Source organism: Dromiciops gliroides, chromosome 4, assembly GCF_019393635.1.
Source record: "Dromiciops gliroides isolate mDroGli1 chromosome 4, mDroGli1.pri, whole genome shotgun sequence".
NCBI classification, from domain to species: Eukaryota; Metazoa; Chordata; class Mammalia; order Microbiotheria; family Microbiotheriidae; genus Dromiciops; species Dromiciops gliroides.
Window position 1 is genome coordinate 71,350,823 of NC_057864.1, and position 27,441 is coordinate 71,378,263.

At 39.3% G+C, this 27,441-nt stretch overlaps 1 protein-coding gene across 1 annotated transcript in view; it reads left to right on the forward strand.

The window, feature by feature from the left end:
- Positions 1-4,048: 4,048 nt before the first annotated feature.
- The window catches only part of RALGPS2 (Ral GEF with PH domain and SH3 binding motif 2), a 240,984-nt gene continuing 217,591 nt past the window's right edge, over positions 4,049-27,441 (forward strand). Inside the window, 1 exon segment of the mRNA XM_044001135.1 lies at positions 4,049-4,182. The gene's annotated coding sequence lies outside the window, so the exon portion shown is untranslated.

A 27,441-nucleotide genomic window follows, 5' to 3' on the forward strand; every position in this document is an offset into this window, starting at 1 on the left:
GTCCCATCCTTTCTCTTGACCTCTACTCAAACATCTTTAAACTGCTTGCTGGATATCACCTCCCACAGTTAGCTCAAACTTAGCATGTCCAAAATGAAATTCATCTTGCTGTCTTCCAAATTTTCCTTTCTCTGTTGAGAATACACCCTTCTAATCACTCAAGTTTACCACACTGGTGGCACCCTTGAATTTTCTTTCACTATCCACATCCAAAAAGTTGCCCTAGCTTATCAATTTTACCTCCCCAATATTTATCTATTTCTTCCTTTCTACCCAACAGCCACAGCTTCAGGCCCTCATTATTTATTTATTTTTACCTCCACTGGATTCCTTCCTTCCATCTTCCAAACAGAAGCCAAATGATCACCCTAAAGCAAAAAGTCTGACCACCTGTCTCCTTTGTTTAAAAGCCTTCACTGCTACTCCACTGCCTCTAGGATGAAATACAAATTTTTTGCTTTGACATTTAGGGCCTTGCATAATCTATTTCTGACCTGAATTAGAGGTAAACTCTAAAGGGTAATCTTTTAGACTATTTTCATACCAAATTCTTACATGAAATCTACGTTTCAATCAAACTGGACTAGTAGACATTTCTCTAACTTTATACCTCATCTCTTGCCTTTATGCATTTGTACAAGTAGTTTCTTTCAAGTACCTTGGAAATGTATTCCCTCCTCATTTCTGTCTCTTAGAATCATTGTCTTCAAGTCTCAATTAAGGGTCATTGCCTGAAAGAAGGTTTCCCTCATTCTCCCAGTTAGAGGTTTGTTTTTTTTCTTTTTCAGTTGTTCTTGTACTTAATTTGAGTACATGTTGTTTCTGCCCAGTAGGATACAAACTGAGGGCAGGGACTAATTTTCATTTTTGCCTTTTGCATTCCTATAGTCTAGCACTGAACCTTGAACACATCAGATGCTTAATGTTTGCTGACTTGAATAACACGTCCTCAAGAAAAGGTTAAATTCTTTTTGGAATACTCTGTTTAAGAAGGCAGGAGAATATGTAATCTTTTAGATAGATTTACATCAAAAGAAGTTAAAATAATTTTTTGGTCACTTTCAAGTGACCAGGTGCTTGGAAAATTAATTTAAATGACCCACCATATTTCTTCATGATATTGGATAAATGAAGCATTACTTTAACTGATTTTAATGTTTCGGGAGTGAAAAAAATTGTTAAAATTTACTGCAGAAATAACTGTCATGTCTATTTCCATAATTCCACTGTTTGCAAGAGTCTATTACTATAGTAATAAGCTTTCTTAATTTTCTAGTTTTCTTTAAAGACTACAATGCAATGAAATTGACCAATTATTCTATTTAGTTTTTACTGTGGAGCTACAGAAATTAACTAGTAGACTCAATTCTGGTCAAATTGTTTTCTTTTTGCTATTGGTGGTTTTTTATCTCCACAATTATTTGTTCCATTATCTAGTTGAGTTTCTTGGCTTATCTATTGAAATAATTTTGAATGATGATAACATAATCATTACATAATGCTTCTTTAGAAATACAGTGATGAATTGCATACCTATTGATTTTTATTTATATATAAGTGCTTTGTATACTTAATTTTTTGCCTGATGACATAAGGAAATGGAATACATAATGCCACCTAGAGTTTAAAAAGAAATTCTCTAATTAAAAAAAAAAATAGTAGGCACACTTCAAAGTTTTTCTTTAAATGTAAATAGCCATTATTTAACATTTGCCAGTCAATGGATGAAAAGGAATAGAAATATATCAAGACAACTGAATACCAAACTGTCATAGGACGAAATTAAAAGTCATGAAAGGAAATTAAATAACAATCTTTTTAATAATAATTTTACATATTATTTACTTTACCAAACTGTAGATTCAACAAATATTTACTCATTGCTTACTATACAGGTTAACAGAATTAATCTCATTTTAGAGTTTATCTCATTGAGAAACAAAGAATTTGAATGACTCACCCAGATTCAGATAATCAGCTAGAGTTAAGAATGAATAGACAGAGACCTGTCATCCTAAACCAGTGTTTCCTTAGCTCCATGAACCACAAAGCCTTTCATCAAAGCCCATTTAAAAACTTCTTTGGCCTTATCCTAAACTCTGAAAATTATTGGCAGATTTAAGAACACAGGATTATTTATACCTTTATGAAAGCCAAATTCAAGTTTGTTATGAGTATTTACACATATCAGCATTGACTTTTCCCCACTTTTCTTACTGCCTAATCAATAATAGTTAATTATTTGTAATAATTAGATGTGTATTGTGGTTGCCACACAGCCAGCTACCTTTTTCTTAATCATCAGTGCCTTCAAATTCATAACTAGGAGGGGGGCTTTCTTTTTTCTAAAGTGCTAATTTAACCGGCATTTTTTTTTCCTTTGAAGTAATTGTCATTTATAGGTACATAGTACCATTCATTCATGTATATGTCTGTGTCTTATGCTTGTCATTTTTTCCCCCTTTTATTTCTTATTTGCAACTTGTCTAACTTTGGTCTCGGCTCTTTTTGTTTTCTACCCCCTTCCCATAGATTCCTTTGAAGGCCTTTTTCCTTCTTAACTGTGTTTGCTTTTTCTCTTTGGGGTGTGTCCTCCCTCTTTCGTTTGCCTTTTTCTTGGAAGCCTTTGGCAGAAGCATCCATCATGTAGACCCTGGAATGAAGAACACCTTTGCTTTGCCTGCCAGAAAGAAGTGTTATGGCACTAGGCAGGTATTGGGAAAAATACAAGCTAGTCTGCTTCTACTTAATGTTTATTATGAAGCCACAGAAAATAATTGGAAGATCCAATTCTGGTCAGTTTCTATTTTTATACACAGCAATGGCATGCTGAATTCCTTCCATGTTTTATGGTAGATGTGCTGCACAGAAGAAAAACATGTGGCTCCTCTAGTAATTACCCACTTCCAAATGGTCTAAATTATAGCAAATATAAGGTAGCCCATTTAAAACCCATTCTATTTACCACCACGTTGCATTAATGTGTGGCTGATTTTAATCAGGGCACTCCACAAACTGCAACTTTTTAAAATCACACCCTTCCACATTTTAGGCCAACTTCATTTTCTTTTTAGTTCTAGAGAAAAGCCCATTAACCAATGCTATTTTATTACCCCCATATTCAGCGACACGCTCCTACAAAGAGGTGTAAATCTTATTCACCTGGAAATCATTATACCGAGGGGGGTGGGGGAATACCACATTTCTTTCTCACATCCTCATTAAAGCGAATTATCTTGCAGAGTGCGCTAGAAGGCCTGGCTCTCAATTTCCCCTTTTCTTCCTTCCCATTACCGCCCCCTCCCCACCAATGTCACAAGTGCAGTCTGAGGCATCACGGATGGACTTCAGGGGCAGCCATGGGGGCTCCTAAGCCCAAACTGAGCAGCTCCTAAAACCCGCGCTGGGACCGCAGACATGTTCTGCACTGGTCACTAGGGAGGACTGAATATTGGGGTGGGATCCCTCCCGACTTGACTGGGGGGGGGGGAATCAGGTGGTTGGGGAAGATGGCAATGCACGCCGGTTCAACCGCCCGCCTCTGCAGCGCCCACCACACCCCAGCTGCTCCCACGGTGGAACCCGAGTGTTTCCCCATCCTGGATGGGTAATGGACCCCCGCCTCTCCTCTCTTATTGGGGTGGGGGCAGATTTTGCAGGTAGTCGTGGCCGCTCCCGCCTCGAGCCACGCACAACAGCCACGCAGCCGGCCGTTGGACTGGTCCGCAGGAGGCTCGAAAGCGTGGTGGGTGGGTGGGGTTGGGGAGGCACGAGGGAGCCGCCGCCTCGGCCCCGCCACACTCCCTCCCTCCGCAAGCCCGAAAAGACTCAGTTGGTTTCAGCGCGCGCGCGTGCACGTCTCCTCGGGCGCGCCCCCGCCTGCCGGCGGCTCCGGCCTCCGCCCCCCGCCCCCCATCGCGCGCTCCCACGCTCGCACGCTCGTACACTCGCTGGCTCGCGCGCACCCTCTCTCCTCCTCCCCCCTACCCCCCAGAGCGTCCGGGGTGGATCCTGCACACTCCCCTCCCCCGAGCGGCGGCGGCGGCTGCTGGAGCTGAATGAGAGATCGCGCCGGCGACGGTCGGGGAGCGCTACCCCGTGAGGAGACGGCGGCGGTTCAGCAGCAGCAGCCGCCCCCGGGCCGGCGTCGTGGGTCCAGCCTCTGAGGCGGCGGCCGCACAGGTTAGTATCCGCCGAGCCGCTTGTGGGAGCGGGAGCGGGCCGCTTCGGGGAATGGCGGCGGCGGCGGAGGCTCCTCGGCCCCTTCTTCCCGGGGGGAGACGCTGCTTTCCCCGCAGCCGCCGCCGCAGGCTGTTTATCTGCGGGGCCCAGGCGCGGCCTCGGCGCGGGGAAGCCGCACTGAGGAGTGAAGGAGGGAGGGGGCTGCGGCGGGGGGAGGGGAGGGGCGAGCGGGGCCCCCTTCCCGCTCCCCTCCGGGGACCCCTAGCTGGCGTCGCCGCTAAGCCCCCTCCTCGCGCCGGAGCATTGTCTCTGGACTGACCCGGACGCTTCTGCTCCTCCTCCTCCTCCCCCGAGGTGGCCGCCGCCGCCTCCGCCGTGCAGGTGTGCGGAGGGCGGGGGGAGGGGGGGGAGAGGAGGGAGTGTCCGGGCAGTTGGGACCACGCCCCCTCGGACCCTTCCCTGCCTCCCCATCCCCCTCGAGTGCCTTGACCTGTCCGCCGCGGCGCTCAGTTCTAATCCTCTGCCTCTCGGGTCAGTCTGACCTGTTGCCCAGCTGCGCCCAGCCCCGACCTGCCCGTGTGCACCCAGCGGTCCGGGGCCAGTTCGAGCGTCTGCCCCGGGAGAGGACTCGGAGCCGGAGAGGTTGGAGGAGGTGGGGGTCGGGGTGGGCATGCACCCATGGGGGCTGGAGATCTGGCCGAGGGAGGCAGGCTGCTCTTGCCTAGCCATCCAGCACCCCGCTGTCGTCGTGGGACTGGCGAGGTTCCTTTGGCGGGGTGTGGGCTGGGATGGGATGCGGGCAGAGCCCCACCTTCTCCTCGTTGAAATGAGAAGCGGCAATGCTGCTGAGGAAGCGGGGCTCTTTACCCTCAAGTTGAACCCCCTTTTCTCCAGGCGGTGTAGGTTCTGTGCAGGCAAGGCCAGTTTCTGTGGACGTGGGCGTGTGTTTGGGAAGAAGCTGCCTGGTGATAGGAGGTACCTTAGTGCAAATGCTAATTTGTTTGGCGAGCTGAGAGGGAAGGAGGAAGGAACGGCTTCTGTGGTAGACGGTGTGCTGGGGAGGGGGAGTTGAAACATGGAATTTCAGGTGGAGGAAAACTCAGTATCTCGTCTTAACTTTTTAAAAATACGAAGCGAGGGCATAAAACCAGAATCCAGAGCTTTGATCTCTTTTGTGTCCTTCGTTTCAACAATTGTGGTTGCTATAGGGACCTTTGTTTACCAGTTGTCAGACTTTGGTGTATTTATTTCCATAGACAAATCGTCTCTTTTGTTACTGGTTCTGTTTAAATTTCTAAAATGACCATCACATCCTTTGAAAACATTTCAGTTCATTTTTGCAGGCTATTACTGTCACACAGGTCATAGCTTGTTAGCCACAAAGCCTTCCCCACCCAGTATAATTATACTTATGAAAGTGCTTTCAGATAGTAAAATAATAACGATTAATGTTATTTTGTTGAGCACCTTACTGCCTGCTAGAGCATTGTGTATGAATTTAAAAAGTGTTAATTTCCTGAAAATGACCTTTTCAACTTAAAGTTTCCTGGAGGATCCATAGAACTTAGTAGCAAGTTTCAAAGACTTGAAAATTTATTTGTTACTTGACATATAGGATATGAACTCCGCATGTCATTTCAGATGTTTGAATGTAACATTTTAACCGATTTACAATTAGGTCATTTTTCATTTAAGAAAGAAAACATCGAGATTTTAGACCCACATATTTTTATCATATTTTTACTTTCCCTGATACTTCTTGAATTAGAGAATGTCTTTTTGAAACACGAAAATGTCGTCAGTCATTATTTTCAAATTTTTTCATTACAAATAAAGTTGAAGTGTGAATTTTAAATTTCAGTTTTCTTTCTGAGAAAGATTTAAACTTTATAATTGCTATTGGTATGACCAAGTTAGATGTCTTCACAAACATCTAGTATACTTATTTGTATATAAAATCTCCATTATACTTTTCTTTCGGATATGTGATGCAATTAAAGTAGAAGCATTCATTTCATGTCATGAATTGTAGCTAATTAGAAGATAATACTGTTGTAACAAAAACCAATTTGTATATCTTGTTAATATGAATGGAATAAAATATGGGGTTCTAAACCAACAAGACCCAATTTCACTTTCAAGTTATTTGTTTAATGATAAAATACATGTTTAAAAAGTAAAAGCTCTTTAATTACATCTTATGTTCTTAAAGGAAGTTTTTACAAAAGAACTAAATTATTAACTTGGTTTTTAAAAAAATGCATTTTCCCTGATGCTTTGTTTCCAAGTATACAAGAAATCGACATACAGAATTGTGTATCATCCAGCATTAGATGATGTGGATCGTCAGTATTCACATGGTTTATGAAATATTTGTTTAAAAAATAATCTCTATCCACCTCCAGAGAAGGAACGGATATTGATTGAACGCAGTCTGAATCATTCTATTTTTCTGCTTTCTTTCTTTCATTATCATTTCTTTTATTTGAGTCGTCTTATAAAAATGACTAATATGCAAACGTTTTACATAATTGCACATATATAACCTATATCTATCTGATTGCTTACTGTCTCTGGGAGGAGGGAGTGGAGAGAGGGAGGAATACAATTTGGAACTCAAAACTTTAAATAAAAATGTTTATTATTTGAGGGGAAAAATAAAATTTTTACAGGTCCCCATTGGCATAATGTATAGAAGGTACTATATGAGGATATACCTTTGTAGTCTTCATTCGTTTGCTTTTCTTCTCTGTACTCTGAGGGTACTTTTCCATTGCAGTGACTTACCATTTTTCTGAGCTTCAGAAAGGGTCCCTTAATAATTATGTGGATGAGGAAAATACGCATATATGCACATAAATATGTGTGTGTATGCTATTGAATAGCCAGTGTTCCTATTTTTTAAAACCTGAAAATTTTATGAAGGTCCATTGGTGTATTGAAATTATATATCTAGCATATGTGATATAGAATGGTATACCTTCGTATTTTTTCATTCTTTTGCTTTTCTTCTCTGTACCATAAGCATACGCTGTCATTGGAGTCTCTAATCATTGTTTTGATCTTCAGAAAGTTCACTTGACAATTATGTGAATGGGGGGAAAAATGGGTGTGTATATGTATTGAATATAGACTGTTTCTAACCCATGAAATGTACAAACACTGATCTACTTAATCTCCCAAGAGTCTTCTAAATCACTTCCTAACTTTAGTGTAAATTATTACCTAGTATCTATTTCCTCTCTTTTAGAGTTTTGAATTTATATATATTTTTGGATATGTAAATAAGCCTGTTGAATTACATTTCATTTTTAATTTTTCCTAAAATACTTTGTGCAAAATGAGTTTTTTGTAGTTCTTGATTCTTTTAATAATACAAGGGGTTCAAGAACAAGGTGTACCCAGATGATGAACACAACTTTTTGGGTGTTGAATTATGTTTAGAATCTTGGGTTTTCATTTTATATTTAGATTAGAGTAATAGCTTCATTCTGAACATTTTGTTTAGTTACTAAATGGACCATTAACTTTTAAAAGGGGGGAAGTATTTGGACCTTAAACTGAAGAGCTTCATCATAGCATGATAACTAGTGTTAACAAAAGTAGAGGAAAATGGAACTGTCACTGTAAATTGTTTTAATGACGTGTTAATGTTGATACTGATGCAGTGGTTCTCTGTCATTACAGAATTTTGGTGTAGTTTTATAGTAACTAGCAAATTTTCTTTTCAATACCCTCAGCTTTTTTGGTTCTAGGACTCTACTATTATAAGAAAGAAAACTAAATAATTTCAAAATTTTAAATATATATAATATAGAGTCTTTGTACACGTTATAGTCCAAAGGGCAAGTTATTTGTAAATATAAGTTCCTTGTTAAAAAAAAGTCTGGCATAAACTTACCTATTTTTATAGAAAGTAAATGCCATTTAAGGCATTTGGATACTGTGTAACACCGTATTTGTGATCTGAATTGAGATGTCTCCTTGCCAATTTTGGTATGCCGTCAAAGAGAACTCTTAGTACTTGCTTTGGAATAATATAGTCCTTTGGAGCCACAAAGACTTAAAATGAAACTCTCATCTTGAACTAATTAATATTCTTCTAATTTCTTCACTTTGCTGATTATTTTCCTTGAGCAGATTTTCCTGTTGAGGTTGACTTTGTCTTTTTAGACAGAGATGAACTTCTGTGATAATAATCCAAGAAGATCTTGTTAAGAATATTCCTTTGGAAGACTACCCAATATTCAGTTTTGTTCAGGATTTTCTTTATTCTTAGAATGAAAGTTTGTTCTTCTGCAGGTTTGTACATGATATGAAGATTAACTTTGAAAAGTGTTATTCCTGAAAAAATTCTTTTGTCACAGGTGGTTTTCAAATTCTGATATTATAGTGTAGACATTTCCAGATTAACTTTTGGAGCTGGTTATAAACGGAGAGCTTTTGGAACAATGCTGACTTTGATTTCTTAGCAAGAAGGGACTTTGAGAAGACCTTCAGCTAAATATGAAATTGAAACTTATTTTTACTGCTTGCAAATGTTAAGTGGAATTGATGTATTTTAGAATCTTTAATTAAAATTTTCTTTTGCCTCATAATCTTTATTTTTCCATTCACTTTTTTTTTTTGGGTGAGGCAATTGGGGTTAAGTGACTTGCCCAGGGTCACACAGCTAGTAAGTAAGTGTCAAGTGTCTGAGGTCAAATTTGAACTCAGGTCCTCCTGACTTCAGGGCCAGTGCTCTATCCACTGCACCACGTAGCTGCCCCTACATTCACTTTTAATATTTTCTGTATCCCTTTGCCAGAGGTAATTGGGGAATGGTTTCCTATTTAAAGTTAGAGAAACTAAAGTCTTATGACTCTCCAGAATTACAAAGGAATCATTTGGGTCCAGAGACTTGTTTCAAACTATTATGCTACATTAAGTGTTTTGCCAATATCTTGATTTCTGAAAAATCTTCTTATACCAAATACTGAGGGGAAAAAAGATATTCTTTGTCTCAGGTGCTATCAGTTCTTTTAAATCTTCTTTCTTATATGTAGTCCTCTGGTGTTGCATTTCTCTAATAGAGTTTTGCAGATCTGGCTTGTGAACAATTTGAAGAAGGATCATGTCTCTGAAAGGGATAACATTGTGCACATACACATTGTGGTGTCAGTAAAAAGATTTGTTGATTTTTGAATTACTGAAATTAAAGTATCAATACTAGTTTTCAATGTTGTCTTAATTTCCTTAAAGGAAGGGGGGTTAAAAAATTAGACAGAAGATCCAGGTTCTACTTTCCCAGTCTGAATTATGTTTCCCACTCACTCATTTTATGGGATTATGAAATGCATTTTGCCTTTCTGGGTCTCAAGTTCTTCCTATAAACCAAAAGGCTTGAATTACCTGTTCTCTAAAGTCTCATTCTTTAAATTTAAAATAAAATGCAGTAGGAAAATTTTGTAATATCATAGAGTTACATGAACAAATAGGCCATAGAACCAGTGTTCTTATGCTTACAAGATAGAGAGCTCTGATCATCTATAACCAGCTACATCTAGAATCCTAGAATTTAGAGTTGAAAGTGAACTTAAAGATCAGTCCCATCCAGCCCCTTCATTTCACAGATAAAGAAACCACTGAGATCCAGCAAGAAGGAGTATTATGCCCAAAGTAACACAGGTAAGTAGTAGATCAAGATCTTCTGAATCCCTGTAGGTTCTTTCCACTCTACCACACAGGCTTACAATCATTTTTTAATTGACTCATTAAAATGATATATTTCATTGATTTTTTAAAAATGCTAGTGTAAATCCCAGTTCCTGATACTCTGTTTTTATAAAAGTAAACATTAAGTTCATAAGTCAATAAGTTATAGGCATTCAATTCATACTTAATTTAAAAGGCAATAACTACTTATTTAGTACCATCCTCACTAAGAATAAAGAGAATTCAAATTGTAGCCAACTAATTGTTCATATCTAATTTGCAAAATGTTTTAAAATTGAAACTGTCTTCTGAAAAAAAATCATACTGTCATATAGACCCATCTGTATGTGTATGTATATATATTAGTGTTGGTCATATGCATTTTGTGAAGACATTGTATGTATGTATTTAATATATGTGTATCATAAATATTCATGCATATATAGCTATGGAATGAATATAAAATGTTCTTTGAATTTGTAGTTACCTTTATAATGAATCGGGAACTAAGAGTTGAGATGTGAGAAGCCTTGTTTCAGATTATCTGTACAGCTTTAGGCTAGTCAGTCATTTTTATTTTCACTTCTTATTTCTGGAGGTCTTCTCTGTCCTGGTGAATATTTTCCAGCATTTGATATATATGTGTGTGTGTGTGTGTGTGTGTGTGAGAGAGAGAGAGAGAGAGAGAGAGAGAGAGAGAGAACATTTATTAAGCTCTTGCTATGTGCCAAGCATTCTGATAAACACTGAAGATACCAATAAGAGCAAAAATGCCTTGTCTTCCCTTGGAGAACTTACAATCTGTGAGGCACCTATATTCATATGACTTGTGAACAGTGTAAATGGAAGGTAATAGTAATCTCAGAGCTAATGTACTGGGTGAGGAGGAGGACAAGGACTTGCCAAGTCCTTTTACAGAAAGTGAGCTTTGGGCTGAGGTGAGTTGTGAAGGAAGCCAGGGAAGTCAGGAGGCTGAGGAGAGAGGATAGTATTCCTAGCATTCGGACAACCAGTGAAAAGACATGGAATAGGATGATGGAGGTGTATGTGAGGAATAGCAAGATGGCCAGTGTAGTTCCGTTATAAGAGTATATGGAAGGGGCAGCTAGGTGGCACAGTGGATAGAGCATTGGCCCTGGATTCAGGAGGACCTGAGTTCAAATCCAGCCTCAGACACTTGACACTTGCTAGCTGTGTGACCCTGGGCAAGTCACTTAACCCCAGTTGCCTCACCCAAAAAAAAAAAAAGTATATGGAGGGAAGTAAAGTAAGAAAGACAAATAGGGAGGGGCCAGGTTGTGAAGGGCTTTAAGTTCAAAGCAGACCCATTTTATATTTGATCCTGGAAGTAGTAGAGAGCCACTGCAGTTTGAGTTGTCAATCTACATGGTCAGACTTGGATTTTAGGAAAATTATGTTGATAGCTAAGTGGCAAGTAGATTAGAGTGGGGACAGACTTGAGGCAGGGAAACCAACCAGCAGGTGTTACTGCAATAGTTCAGCTGTGAGATGATGAGAATTTGCCCAAGGTTGGTGATTGTGTGAGTGAAGAGAAGGGGATGTAGATGAGAAATGGTAGAGACTTGATAACAGATTGGCAGTTAGTACTGGAAGACTGGAGTTTAGGAGACAGATTAAGGCTATATCTTTAGATATGGGAATCACCTGCAGAAAGATAACTGAACCAATGGGTGGTGATGGGATCACTAAGTGACAGGGCCAGGACAGAGCCTTGATGGACACCTCTGCTTAAGGGGCTTTCTTGGATGAAGAACCAGCAAAGGAAACTGAGGAGTGCAGTTAAGACAAGATAGGAGAAGAACCAGGAGAGAAGAGTATCATGAAAACTTGGGTGGAAGAGAGTATTTAGGTGGAGAGGATCATCCACTGTGTCAAAGGCTGGAGAGAAGTCAAAGATGAGGACTGAGATAGGGCCTCTAGAGTTGTAGGTTAAGAGATTATTGGCAGCATTGAAGAGAGCAGTTCCAATTAAATGAGATTAGAAACCAGACTTCAAAGGGTTTAGAAAGAGAGTAAGAAAAGAGGAAGTGGAAGCATCTAATGTAAATGACTTTCTCAGGGAGTTGAGCCACAAAAGGAAGGAGAGATTCAGAATGGTAGCATCTGGAGATGGTTGGATCAAGTGAGGGTTGTTTTTGTTGTTGTTGTTTTTAAAATAAGTATTGGATGAAGACGTGCATGTGTTTTTCTGCATGAGGGAAGGAGCCAGTTAGATAAGGAAAGATTGAAGATTAGAAAGAAAACAGGGATAAGAGAGGGAAACTAATATGCTGGAGAAAATAGAATAGAAAGAAATCAAGTGTATGTAGAGAGGGTTTGCCTTGACAAAGAGAAGGGCCACCTTTTTATGTGAGACTGAGGTAAAGGAAGAAGTAGTAAGGGAAGATGTCAGCTCTCTAATCAAATGACCTCTTATTCTCCCTCAAGTATGAGGTGAGGTCCTCAGTTGATAAGGCTGTCCTGGGAAGCTTTAATAGAGATGATTGTGTATTATAATATTGTATGCATTCTATGGTGGGTGAGATAGTGAATCAGTTAGGGAAGTTTATTTAAAAGGATTGCCTTGCTTCACTGAGGGCTCACTAGAGATTATGTAACAGATTTGTAATGTACCTATTCAACATGGTTTCATTATTTTCTCCAGCTCTGTTCAAGAGTGTGAAGGAGGGTGGATGGATGGAGTAACCCAAGTTTGGGGTTTGCAAAGTACATTGGCAATAAGACAAAGAACAAAGGATTTGAGTACAGAGCATAGTTTAGAATTGAACTGATTTATGTAGCCATTGTAGTGATGGTAGAGGGATTGGAGGTCATGGTGAGGAAGCAGAATGAGTTATGGTCCGTAAGTTGTGTGGAAGAAATGTAAAGTTAAAAGACAATGATCAGAGAAAAGAATTTCAAAATTCATGAACAAGAAGTTGAAACATTTGTGGGTAATTGCAAGATCAAGAATATGACCATCTTTTTGTATCTGAGATAATGAGGAATGGAAAGTGAGTAGATTGAGGAACTAAGAAGTTAAGGTACTATTGAGTTTTGGTGGAGAGACTGAATTAGGTGCTGAATTCATTAAGGTAAAAAGAATAATGCCTTGGGATTGATAGAGAAATGACCCCTAGGATTGGAATGAGTTAATGAATTTGATTAGCATGGACCTCACAGAAGGAGGAGTTTGCTAATTGATAGTGGTAGAGGGAGAGTCTGAAAGTAGAAGTGGATTGGAAAGCAGGAGTATGAGATCCTTTCACCATGACCAGTGATGTTTAAATTGGAAGCAGGTGACTATGGAGCCCACAGTGGAAGGTGAGGGTCGATTTAAAATGGGTCATTCTGGAGTTAGTGGGTGGTTAGAAGTGAGAAATTGGGTTTGTACAGAGAAAGTGGGGGTTTAGAATCACTAGGATGGGGGAAATGAACAGGTAGAATTATGCAAACCATTGAAGAGTGAATCCAGGCAAAGGATCTGTAACTGGAGAGAGCTTTTGAAGGAAGCAGGTGATTAAACTGTTGAAGGTCCTTCTTTGAGATCTAGCACTGTGACAGGAAGGCTCACCTGGAGGCACTTAGGTGGTGAGCTTGGCCCTGAGTCAGGAAGACCTGAGTTCAAATCCTTTCCACTTAACTGCTGCCTGCCTCAGTTTCCTCAGCTGTGAAGTGAGGGATAATAATGGCACTTACTTTGCAGGGTTGTTGTGAGGATCAAATTGGATTAGTAAAATGTGCCTGGCACATAATAGGCACTTAATACATGTTTTCTTCCTTCTCACCTTTCAGCAGTCAGGAGTGGGTGAAAGGTAGAATCTAGTTGAGTCTAGTTAGGAGGCAAGTGGTGGCAGTGGAAGGGAGATTTGGTTTTAGATGGCTTCTGGAGCACTGGAGAAGGCTCAGGGGGTAAAGACCAAGACTAGAAGGTAAGATAACTGATCCCAGATCGATCCCAGGCTGATGTGGAGGTCCTAGAGGGAAACGGCACAGTGCCAAGGCCACATACTTAGGGCACTCTCTCACAGGAAATCTTCCAAATTGTCATTGAATTATTAGTGAATACTTAGTGGTTTTTGGATTTCTCTGTTTTAAGAATTTTTTCTATTTTTCCTGGATTAACTTCCTCCTAGAAAATTGGAGGGGGGGATATTAATCTATGGGATTTTACCTATATTTTCTTTGAACCCTTTGAAATATACCCTCCCAAACTGTCAGGTGCATGTCAAACTTTATTTTGTCTTTCTTTTTTCTTGTGTCATTCTAAGATGGAGTGGTCACTTTTCCCCAGGAATTCTTGTCATTTGCACCCCAGCAAGCAATTCTTCCTTGTTGGTGAGAAAATTAGATCCAGAACAGAATTTCCCCTTGTTTGGTCCTCTGTTTCTTGAAGGGTGAAATTTTCAAGGTATGTCAAGGTATTACTCATTAGTTACTGCGCTTCTGGAAGAGAAGTATAGTTTAAGAGGAGATGTCCACATAATGCAAAGCTAAATGCTTTTTTTAAAATAAAATTTTATTGATTTAAAAAAATATCATCTGGGCTTTTCATTACCTCCCATATAGCTAGTCTTTATAATAAAGAATTTAGAAAAAATTCCTCAAAACTAACCAACCCATAGAAAAAGTCTGACTTTTATTGTCTTCACTGTTCCATATGTGTTAGGATTTGATTCATACTAAGTTGTATCTTTCTCTCAGAGGCTGCATTGAGTGCATAATCATCTGAAGACAAAAAGTTGAGCACCAATTGTCCCTGCAGTTTAGTCTTGGCTTATAGGCTTTTTGAACTAAACAATTTACTGTCAGTGCAGTAGCTGACCTTGATGCAGTTTTTATCCTCGTTGAAGGCAACATTGTTGAAAACATGCTTAAAAAGCATGAGAACAAGCACACAGGCCTCCTTCACTCCATTGGTGTATGGAGGCCGAAATTTAATATACGGAGGGTTAATTGGGTGACTCACCGAAATATTGGGGTCCTGGAAATAATGAGGGACCTTTAGGTTCAAAGCTCCCTCCCCTCTGAACTGCCCTTTTAGATATTTCTCCCAGGCCAATAAGAAAGGAGCAGGAGCCTTACAGCTTCTTTTCCACAAAAGGATCAGATTTTATTACTTGGGAATTAATTAAACAACAAAGGTGAAATGAATAAAAATCAAAGATAAGGAAATAGGAAAAAGAAATAGATAATTTCTCTTAACTCACCACACCTGGAATGTCTGCTAGCTTTCTCACATCACCGAGAAGACTGAGGAGTCAGTGGGCAAGCTCAAGAGCGTTCTGGAAGAGGCTCTCCTCCCCTCAGAGAGCATTCAATCTCCCTCCCTGAAAAGGGGAGGTCCTTCAAAACTGCCTATGGAGAGTTCTCCTTCTGACCTCAGTAGCATAAGTAACTTCAGGGTGGGCCAGGTGTGGCCCCTCACAAATGAGTCAGCTAAAACTCCAGTAATTTTTTACCACAAATAATTTTTACCACATTCCCCCCATTTGTTCAAAAAATGTGTGTGGTTTGCTTGATGAAACAGCCAAAAATAACACAATATAATACCCCTATGCTAACAAACAATATGTTAATAACAATATAGAAAAGAGAGAAAGGAAAGTTTGTCCAGAGGGGCAGTCCCTCATGAACTGGAGCTTTGACACTGGCCTGCAGAGGGAGGGCCTCTGCAGAGAATGTTACAAATGGTGTATATAATAACAGAAGGAAAAAGAAAAGCAACAAAATGAAAGTGTTCATTTAAAGTCTTTGACATCTTGTCTTCTTCAAGTGGTCATTAGGAAAGACTGGACTCTGGTTTGGACTCATCAGGAAAACTGGTCTCTGGTCTGGACTCTGGTTGTCTGTGGACTCACTTCTTGAGCTGTTGAACTGCTGGATTTTTACTAATCCTTGGCATAGCATTGTCAATGATCAAATTAAACAGTGAGAGTTCTTCAAAATATAACTCATATTCAAACTCGATATCTGTATCTATCTATATTTATATATATCATATTACATTCCCCTCCTTTATATGATACAGGGTTGAGGTAGTTATGTAATCTATAACACTTCTTACCATCATGTGTCTGGATCAAAGCCAAATTTAGTAATGTGTCCATGACACCTGAAAATGTTATGGAAAGGTTACTATACCACATCTCATGGTTCCAAGACATCTAGCAATTGTGCTAGGCCACAGGTGGATGGATTCTGACCATGCCATCAGACTGAATGAAAGAAAAAGAAAACAGGTTAAACTAGGTGCATGTGTTGGAGCTTCCATGACACCAGGCTATTTTAGGAGGGAGAGAGGAAGAAACTGGACTATGTCCAGCAATTGTGGTCTACATAGTTGCCATCATAAGCAAACCATGGGCTTAGGTGTACCCGTCTCTCCTCCTGTTGTACATATATTTTCTCCAGGATCTGCATCAAGCTCACTGTAAGAGCAGGTAGTATCTGAAAAGATAAATTTCCATAATTCATAAGTCTCATATTAATGTCACCAAAGACAGTATGATGGTAAAAATGCATGTTATGCTCTATAACTAAGCCTATACTTGTAATATATACAATAATTCCAAACCATACCCAGAGTATGACATATAAATGATAAATGAATGTAAATAGCTGATAATATTAGACATTATTACATAATCTTCTTTAAGCAAGTAAACATATCATCTTATACATGAATTCTCTATCTAGTATGACAGTAACAGATACTTAAAGTGATAAATCAATTTATCAAAAAGAAATAAAACCAATCAGCAAGACTCAATATTCAATATGTTCATTGATAAATCAAGCAATAGGTTTCAATAACCCCCTTTTTAAAAAACAACAACAATAACAACATAATCCCATAAACAAACTCATCAAAAACCCATGGTTCTCTCAAAAAAAAAAAAATTGTGATAGCTTCTGAGGCCCAATGGCCCCACAGCATATACTTAAAATATCTTTGAAAATTCACTTAGTTTACAAAATTGAGTTAAAAAAAGCAAAAGAAACAAAAGTAAAAAGCAAAACAAAACCAAAACCAAAAGCAAAAGGTTTGCTAAGCACCCTTTTGTGCTCATGAGGAAACTTAAGTATGTGGTGAAACTCCAGGCCTTTCCAATGCCTTTCAAAAACAAAACAAAAAGAGACAGTTTTAAGGAACAAGGGTTAAGGAGGGGGAAGGGAAAGGGTTGGGGGAGATTGAGATAGGCCAGAAAACAAGGCCATGTGCTTTAGTGGTTTACCTGCAGAAGGAAAAGCTTGTTAAAGTTAAATTATTATGCTGCTAGAGTTTGGGGTATACCACATCATTTTAACTGGTTCCCCAGTTCTCTGCATGCCAAAGTGGCAGGGGTTTCCGAATTGTCATTGATTTTTCTAATGCTGTCATAATGTTCTCTATGGTAGAAAATGTGGAGTTCTTCAACATCAGCTTTGTTTTTACCATGGATTTGCCATAGGGGCTTATTCACCTGATGAATTATTACATTCAGCTGGTTGTGTTTTGCAAAGGCTGTAATCATATCATTGCCACCCCACGTACCAGGCTGTCAGCAGCATATTTTTCAAAGGGAAGGGTCATCCTCTCTAAAAAACTCAGTCATTCTTATGATTAAGCATATAATTAGCAGTTTCTTGCCTGTGTCTGAGATGATTTCTAGAGTGACCTTATAACTGATCTCCCAGGGCCCTAAAAAGGCAATTTCCATCTCCCAATACTTTACCTGAGTCCCAGAGCATGTAACTGATTTCTTAGGATTATCAAATGGGAACTGTCTATTGTCCCTGGGCTCTGTTAGGGTTCTTTGTTCTTTAACAGCTGTTATTGTTAGGGTTTTTTGCTCTTTAGCATCTACTTGAGTTTTATTTGAAATTTTTACCTATAAATGGTGCAGGCTTTACATGAGAATAATGAATCCAAGATTTTTTCTCCAATTTTAATAGCAGTAGGAGTTGTCAATAATACCTGAAAAGGTCCCTCCCAAGCAGGCTGGGTCCCACTGGATCACTGAAAGTTCTTAATATATACATTGTCTCCAGGATTTAAATCATGCAAGGAAAAATCTAAAGGACCAGCTTGTATAGCAACTCCTGCCTCATGGAGTTCACATAGCCTAGTTTGTAATTCCTGTATATAGGAGGCAACAGAAGTATCACCTCCCACCAGTGATGTATAAACTGGGGAAAAAGTTTTAGCTTGGATAGGAGGGTGACCGAAAAGCATCTCATAAGGAGATATATGAAGTTCTCCTCTTGGTCTACTGCATAGATAGAATAATGCCAATGGTAGAACATCAGGCCGTTTCAAATGGGTTTCAGTACATAATTTGCCAATCATACTCTTAAGCTCTTTACTTATACGTTCAATCTGGCCTGAACTTTGTGGGTGGTACGGTGTATGGAATTTTGCAGTTACTCCCAAGAAAGTAGATTTGGGATAAGACCAAATCAGTAAAATGTGTGCCTTTGTCAGGATAAATGCAGGCTGGTGGACCAAAGCGAGGAACTATCTCTTTAAGGAGAATCTTGGCAACAAAGGCAGCTGTGGCTCAGGGGCTGGGAAATGCCTCCACCCACCGAGTAAGTTTGTCAACTATAACAAGGCAAGATTTATAATGTCCTGCCTTTGGCATTGTAATATAGTCAATTTACAAGTGCTCAGAGGGTGTATATGCTAGAGGAGGCTCTCCTCCCCTCAGAGAGCGTTCAATCTCCGTTCCCCAAAAGGGGAGGTCCTTCAAAACTGCCTATGGAGAGTTCTCCTTCTGACCTCAGTAGCATATGTAACTTTAGGGTGGGCCAGGTGTGGCCCCTCCCAAATGAGTCAGCTAAAACTCCAATAATTTTTTACCACAAATAATTTTTACCACAGGTGACTGGGAAAGTGTAAGATCATCATCTATTATCCAGAACTTGTGGAATCATGCCATCATGGAACTGACATTCAATATCAATGGATTTCTGGCAACAAAATTTTGTCTTGAGCTTCTACAAGCCCTCACAATTGACAGTGTCAGAGGCCTTGGTCAAATAAATGAATGTTGTCTACAGACTACTTGTGCTGATTTTTGCCTGACAACACCAAGAAAATAGGTTTTCCACCAACCATCATCAGACTATCCACATGTGGAACCATCAGTCATACAGCAAATGGAGAGACTTTGCCTGCTGTGGATAAGCTCACTTATCTCGGCCGTATACTTTCCAGGGGTGTACAGATAGATGATGAGGTTGATGCAGGTATTGCCATAGCTAGTTCAATATTTGGGAGACTCTGAGGAGAGTGTAGGAGAGAAGAGGTATTAGACTGCCTACCAAACTGTACTGAAGGTCTGCGGAGCCATTGTGCTGATCTCATTGTTGTATGTTTGTGAAACCTGGACAACCCACCAACACCATGCCAGGAAACTGAATCGATTCCTCAACATGTTAAGCATTCAGATAGTACTGCAGAGAGCACAACTCCAGTGCACTGGCCACATTGTTCAAATGCCAAATGTGTGTTTGCCTAAAAGCCTATTTTATGCAGAGCTCATACAAGTCAATCACTCACGAAAAGGTCAGAAGAAGTGATACAAGAACCAAGCTCAGGGTCTCTGAAGAACTCTGTACTCAGTTGTGTGACATGGGAGACACTGGCAAAGGACTGCCCAGCATGGTATCCTTGCATCAAAGAAGATGCTGTTCTCTCTGAACAAAGCAGAATTGCAAGTACTTCAAAAGAAATGTGAGATGTGCAGATTAAGACATCTCTACTCCAGGTGTTCATAGAGACTTTTTGTGCTTGACCTGTGCTTTCCAAGCTTGTATTGGTCTGATCAGCCAGTCATACACTTATATTTTGACTCTGACATAGCGATGTCATATTGGTTCTCTTCAAGCACTAAGGACAACATCAACTTGTTAAGATAGAAAAAGATAATTGCTTAAGAAACCATGAACCTACTATGTAGAGGTATTTTAAAAATTATATATGTATGTGTCAATATGAACATAAAGCAGTGTTTTAAGTGCCATAAAAGGTTACAGAAAGTTAGAATTTTAGGGAGAGAAGTAGCTTCCTGCTAGGATGAATCAGGAAAAATTCTTAAGGAAGTAGCTTTCGAGTTAGTCCGTGAAGGATAAGTCAAATGTCAATAGGTTAAGGTGGATGGGAGAAGGAAAGGGCACTTTAGGCAAAGGAATAAGCATGAGCAAAGATACGGAACAGGGAAAATACAGATAATATTTTGGGGGATACTCAGTCCAGTTTAGCTGGAGCACACAGAATGAAAAGGCAGTGGGAAGTCACTGGATTTTTCAACAGAAGGCAGCATAGTACAATGGCAAGTGTTGGATTCCCAGAGGAGCTGGATTCCAATTATGGCTGTGCTTCAGGCAGCCTTTTAGAACATTTGAACAGCTGCATTGACATATATCAAGTTTCTTCACAAGTTCCCTTTATCAATGAAATCACAGGTCAAGACAAAGAACTGGATCCCTAATAGCAGGTTGTTTAGGGTTTTATCCTAAAGCTACTTTTGTACTGGTTCTTAAATATTCTTAAGTGACCCAGAGTTAGGGTCAGGCTTGGAACCTGCTTCTGTGGAAATCCCATTTAATTCCTTCAATGGGAGTATGTGATGATTAAATACTTACTATTAGTATTGTTTGACCCACCTTTTTACAATTAAGTCCAACCATTTATCTAAGTCAAAATATTTTGTTCCTGATTGTTTAACCAAGTTCATCATTTCTTTTTAGAAAGAGATTAGATTACTTTGACAGGATTTGTTCACATAGGTATCGATTTTTGTCTAATTGCAGGCGGCTCTTTCATAGTATATGAAAGTTTAGACATATTATTATTACATTTTTAAAGATGTCTAATTTAAATCTGGGTATGGTAATGTGTCCAGTATTCAATTTGTCATCTAATTCTTGGAAATTATTGCTCATGATTTATTAAAGACAGATTTAAGTACCTTTTGTTGTTGTTCATTGCTTTAGCCCAACTCTGTGTGACCCCATTTGGAGTTTTCTTGGCAAAGATACTGGACTGGTTTATTATTTCCTTCTCCAGCTCATTTTACAGATGGGGAACCTGAGGCAAAGAGGGTTAAGTGGCTTGCCCAGGGTCATATAGCTAGTAAGTGTCCAAGGCCAGATTTGAACTCAGGAAGACATATTACTGACTCTAGCCTTGGCACTCTATTCATTGCACCACCTAGCTGCCCTTAGCATTAAAACAATCTTGTCCCTCTCTATTTAAGGGTTACTTCCTGCTGTCTGACACCCAAGGTAATGCTCCCTCACCTATGCTTTCATGTAGAAACAACTTATATAAAAAAACATATTTTTTGTGTATGAACCAGGGTTTTGTGCAGAATTTTGATTCTAGCAGTATTTTCTCCTCAAATATCTTTACTAGAGGATGTTAGAATATTAGAGCTGGAAAGAATTTTGGAGATTAACTCCTTCATTTCACTGAAGGCCAGAGAGGTCGACTGACCTCATTCAGCTGAGAAATATAACTGGAATTCCAAACTAATTCTCCTTTCATCACATTGTATTGCTTTTACATAGTCTTTTAACATGTTCCCCAACTAAATTACTAAGGTAAACACTTAAAAACCCTCATCTGCCGAAACACTGTATTCACCAAGAAAAGTATTAAGTCCTAACCTTGATTTTCTGTTATTGTAGGGTTGCTTCAGTGATTTAATTCTCCCCTGAAATATACAGGGTCCACCTTATAGTAGATTTCAGTTTCTGGGGTTACCCCTAAATTATTCCTGGAGTCCCTTGGATCTGTTCCAGGTTGGATTAGATTGATAATCTCAGGATTAGGCTGCAATCAGATTGGTGTCTAGAGATTAGGAAGCAGTGACTTTGTAATTTAAATTTCTATTTTTTATTATGGTAGAGTTGATTCTATATCACAACAGGCTTAGTTTTATATGGGGTTTTGAAGGTGAAAGATTAGAATGTGTGTTAGTTTCAAACCATATAATTTATATTCTCACAGGAGTTCTTTCCCTTTTTGGTTTGGCTCTCTTATTGTATTTGCTATTTATTATTTCAGATTGCAGAATTTTGCATCTATTACACAAGTCAGAAATTTAAAAAGAGAAAATATTTGAGGATGTCTTATGGACTCTCAAAATCTTTTGCCTCTTTCACTTCTTTCTTTCTTTTTTTTTTTTGCAGGGCAATGAGGGTTAAGTGACTTGCCCAGAGTCACACAGCTAGTAAGTGTCAAGTGTCTGAGGCCAGATTTGAACTCAGGTCTTCCTGAATTCAGGGCTGGTGCCCTAACCACTGTGCCACCTAGCTGCCCCTCTTTTACTTCTTTCTAATCAAATATTATTGAGTGTCTCCTGTGTACTTTTGGTGATATAATAAAAATATAAGACAGGGACTAGGATAGAAGACAGAGGGATTTTAATAAATGGAAGGTACTTCATTACATTCAGTTCAACAAACTTAAAAGTAAGTATTATGCATAATATTGCATATAGTGGTGTTGAGTTGAGGTAGACTTTGATTTGGAAGAACTTCTTAACAGAGGTGTCCCATAGGAGAATTAACCATCTTGTTTGGTAGTAGAGCACCCTATCACTGTAGGTATTTAGGCAGAGGCTTACATGATTGATCACCAGATGTGCTTCATGTAGGGGTTGAACTAGCTGTTCTCTAAGTTACGGTCTAACTCGGTTTTCTGCATTTATTTCAGCAAACATTTATCAGGTGCATATTATGTTCAAAACAAACACTGTGCTTAAAGTATGCTAAGGGCAATACAAAGATTACTATGTTTTCCATAACATAGAAGGAATAAAAATTTGTCGACTTGTAAAGGATGTGTCACTTATCTGAATGTCTGTGATAAAAATTGGAACATAAATGCTTAGGAGTAGGAAAAGTTATTTCCCACTGTGGGAGATCAAGAAGGCTTCTTGAGTATGTGGCAATTAGGCTGTCTTGAAGGATGGATATATTTCAGTGCAGAATGGATTGAGTACACAGTAACAGGTGTTAAGCCTATTGTTAGCAAAAGCATAGAGATAGATGGTAAACCCTAGGACTGGGAAATGGCATGTAGTCCAATTGGGTTGAATTTTTAAGTTAAAAGGGGAATTTTTAAGCGAAAAGTGAGAGAAAACTAGAAAGGAACAGTGGTATTAGATAATGGAGGACAATGAATGCTAGGCTAAAGCTTTTGGAATTTTGTCTGTAGACAATAGGGAACCATGGAAATGTTTTGAGAAGAGGAGTGATATTATTAGATGGGTGCATTAAAATATCCCTTATATAGCAGGTGCCTTGACTGGGGGCCAGTTAAGAGGCTGTTTCGGTGGTCTGGCTGAGAAGTAATGAGGGCCTGAACAAGAGTGGTGGTACTGGAAATGGAAAGGGGAGGGATTTTAGAGAGCATAGGATCAATGGGATGTAAGAATTTATCAGATGTGGAAAAGAGTCAAACAGGATTCCTGTTATTTAAAAATACATTTTATTAATGGCTTTTTGGGGGTCTTTACATTATAGTCATTTCTTTTTTTTGTTTGTTTGTTTTGCAGGGCAATGGGGGTTAAGTGACTTGCCCAGGGTCACACAGCTAGTAAGTGTCAAGTGTCTGAGGCCAGATTTGAACTCAGGTACTCCTGAATCCAGGGCCGGTGCTTTATCCACTGTGCTATCTAGCCGCCCCCCCCCCATTATAGTCATTTCTGAGGAGGAAAAAACCCATCTATCCCTCTAGCCTTGGCTCATATTAGCTTGACCCTTTCCTTGTGCCAAACAAAAACATTTATCCCAAACATCTGAAAGTCAAGTTAATTAGAATGTACCTACCATGTGCTATATACTGTACTAAGTGCTCCAAATATAAAGAGGCAAAAACAGTCCCTGCTCTCAAAAAACTCATAGTCTAGTGGGGGTAGACAACATAGAAGCAAAATATATACAAGATAAATTGGAAATAATCTCAGGGAAGGCATTAATCTTAAGGAGGACTAAGAAAGACTTCTTACAAAGGTAGGATTTTATCTGGGACTTTAAGAAAGTAAGGGAAGATAGGTGGTAGAGATTGAGGGAAAGTGTTTAAGGCATTGGGACCAGCCAGAGAAAACGCTTGGAGTCGGAAGATGTGTTGTACAAAGAACAGCCAGGAGACCAGAGACACGGGATCGAAGAGTGGGGGAGTAAGGTATAAGAAGACTGTAAATATGTGTCTGTGTGTGTATGTGTAGAGGGAACAGGTTGTAGAGAGTTTTAAAAAGCAGAACAGGATTTTTTATTTGATCTGGAGATACTAGAGAACCACTGAAGTGTATTGAATAGGGGAGTGACAAGGTCACGCCTGCACTTTAAGGTGGAAGAGCATTTTGTTAATTGAGTGGAGGTTGTAGTGGGGAGAGACTTGAAGCAGGGTCATCAACTAGAAGATTATTGCAATAGTTCAGGACCAGGAGTGGTAGAATCCATAGGACTTAGCAACAGATTGGATATGTGAGTGAGAAAGCAAAGAGTCAAGGATGACTGACTTGCAACTCAGGTTGTAAACCTGAGTGACTGGTAGGAATATGGAGCTCTTGACAGTAATAGGGAAGTTAGGAATGGGGAAAGGTTTGGGGAAATGAATAATGAGTTGGGTTTTGGACATGATGAATTTAAGATGTCTGTGGGTCATCAGTTTTGTCTAATTCCCAGTTGGAGATACTAGATTGAAGCTTGAGAGATAGGTTAAGACTGGATTAATATACCTAAGAATCATCTGCATAAAGATTTTAATTGAATTTATGGGACTGATGAGATCAAGTGAAATAGTATAGTGGGAGAAGAGAAGAGGACCCAGGAAAGAGCCTTGGCCGACGCTCACAAGCAGCAAGCACAACATAGATGAAGATGGAATAAAGTTCAACGGGGAATAATCAGACATGTAGGAGAACCAGGAGGCAGTAGTCAGGAAAACTCAAGGTAGAAGGGAATATCCAGGAGGAGAGGAAGATAAACAATATCAGAAGCTGCAGAGAGGTCAAGAAAAGTGAGGATTGAGAAAAGACCATTATGTTTGGCAAGTAAGAGATCATTGATAATTTTGGAGAGAGAAATTTCAGGTGAGTATTGAGATTAGAAACAAGAATGTGGAGACTGAAGAACTTTTTTTTTTTAAGGGAACATAGCCATAAAAGGGAGGAGAGATATAGGACAAGAGCAGGAGTAGGAATGGGGGAAATGTCAAGTGAGGGTTTTTTCTGAGAATGGGGGAGAGATAGGCAAATTTGTATGCAGTAAAGAAATAGCCAGTCGACAGGGAGAGACTGAATATTAAAGAGAAAGTGGGGATGATATAGGGGCCAACGTACTGGGAAAGACCAGATGGAAAGTGTGGCAGGAAGTTTTCAGTATGATTGACTGGACAAACCTGGGAAATCCAGGAATAAACATTTGGAATATAAATGCAAATAATAAACAATCATTTATTAAGTGCTTGTTGTATGTCAGACACTGTCCTAGGCATTGGAGAGATGAAGACAAAAATGAAACCATTCTTGCCCTCTTGTACCTTACATTACATAGGTGGAGACAACATATAGAACATGGACACACGTATGTGTATAAACATGTATATATGAGATAAAAATATATAAAACTCTTCAAAGATCTTATAGCTTAAATTGTATGGAATAATAGAAGTTCAGAGGAAAGGGGGGAGGTTATTTAGTGGAACAAACTGTGAAGATGTCATGAAGGAGGGGGAAATTTAACTTGGTAGGACTAAGATGGAGTGATTATAGGGTGATGAAAACATGAGATGTTTAGAGATGAGTATAGGGTGTTTATGAGACTGACATATAAAGTGGGGGCACATATTTGGAAGTTAAATAATAGACTTTTAGAAGGGATGATAGAAATCAGTCATTACTTGATGCTTCCCATTGCATAGGTGAGAACACTGAGACCTTGAGGAACTAATAAATGACTTTCTCAGTCAATAAGTATTTATTTAAAAACAATTTTTATTAATATCTTTGGTTTTTGTATTACCTAAGTTTCCCATTTTTTTAAATTGAGGCAGTTGGGGTTAAGTGACTTGCACAGGGTCACACAGCTAGTAAGTGTTAAGTGTCTGAGGCCGGATTTGAACTCAGGTCCTCCTGACTTCAGGGCCAGTGCTCTATCCACTGCACCATCTAGCTGCCCCAAAAGAATTTTTTTTAAAGAAGAAGAAAAACATGAGTAAAACTGATCAATATCTGGAAAAATCTGAAAATATACTTAATGTTTAAGAAATGTTTTATAAATGTTTCACCTCTGCAAAAAAGTGTATATAAGGAGTTTCTTTTCTTTTTGGCCCATGCTTGTTCTTTGTAATTTTGTAACATTCACTTTTGATTTGTGGTTTTTACATTGTTGTAGTCATGCATGGTTTTCTTGGCTGTGCTTACTTCCCTTTGCATCAGTACGTGTAAATCTTTACAGCTTTGCTGTGTTCATTTTATTAGTAATATCTTACAGCACAGTAACATTATGTTCTTGTATCATGGTTTGTTTAGCTGTTCCCCAGTCAATGGACATCTACTACAATCTTTTTTTAAGTGCTTACTATGTGCCACGTACTGTGCAAAGCATTGGTGATAAAAATTCAGACAGAAAAAAAGTCCTTACCTCAAGGATTGTGGATATTCTATTGGAGGAGACATTTAAACAACTAGATACATTTACATACAGAGTAGATGGAAGGTGGTATTCATGGGAGACATTAGTTGTTGGGGGAGGTGGGAAAGGCCTCTTGTAGAAAGTAGGGTGACTTTTTCCTGAGTATTGGAGAAAGTCAAGAGGCAGTAGTTGAGGCAGAGCAGTCTAGCTATGAAAGAAAGTCTGTGTGAAGCTCTAGAGACAGAAGATGGAATGTCATATGTTTAGGAACTTAAAACAGACCAGTGTAACTGGATCATGGTATGTGGACTATAAGACTGAAAAGGTAGGAAAGGGCCAGGTTATGAGGAGCTTTTAATGCTAAACAGAGAACTTTATATTTTACCCTAGAGGTGATGGCTGGGCTGCTGGTGTCCGTTGAGCTTGAATAACATGGTTAGCCTGTGCTTTAGAAAAAATTATTTTGGTAAATTAGTAGAGAATGGATTGGAATGGGGAGAGAGTTGGAAGACCAATTAAGAAAGATACTGTAGTAGCAGTCTAGGTAAGAAATGATAAGGGCCTATATTAGGGTTTTGGCTATCTCAGTGATGAGAAAGGGACATATACATGAGATGTTGTGAAGGCAGACATATCCAAGATTTGACAATAGTTTGGATATATAAGCATAGCAGGCTGAATGGGATAGAAGTTAAGGATGACATGTATGTTGTGAGACAGGGTAACTTAGGAGGATGTGAGTTCCCTCTACAGTAAAAGGTTGTGGGGGGTTGTGGGGGAAGGGAGAGTTTTAGATGGAAAGGTAACAACTTCTGTTTTGGACATAGGGGTTTGAGATGCCTATAGTATAGGTAGTTAGTGGTAGAGTCCAAAGACTAGAAACCCCCAGATCTTTTGTGTTTTTCTAATGCTTCAGAAGTAATAGGGAAG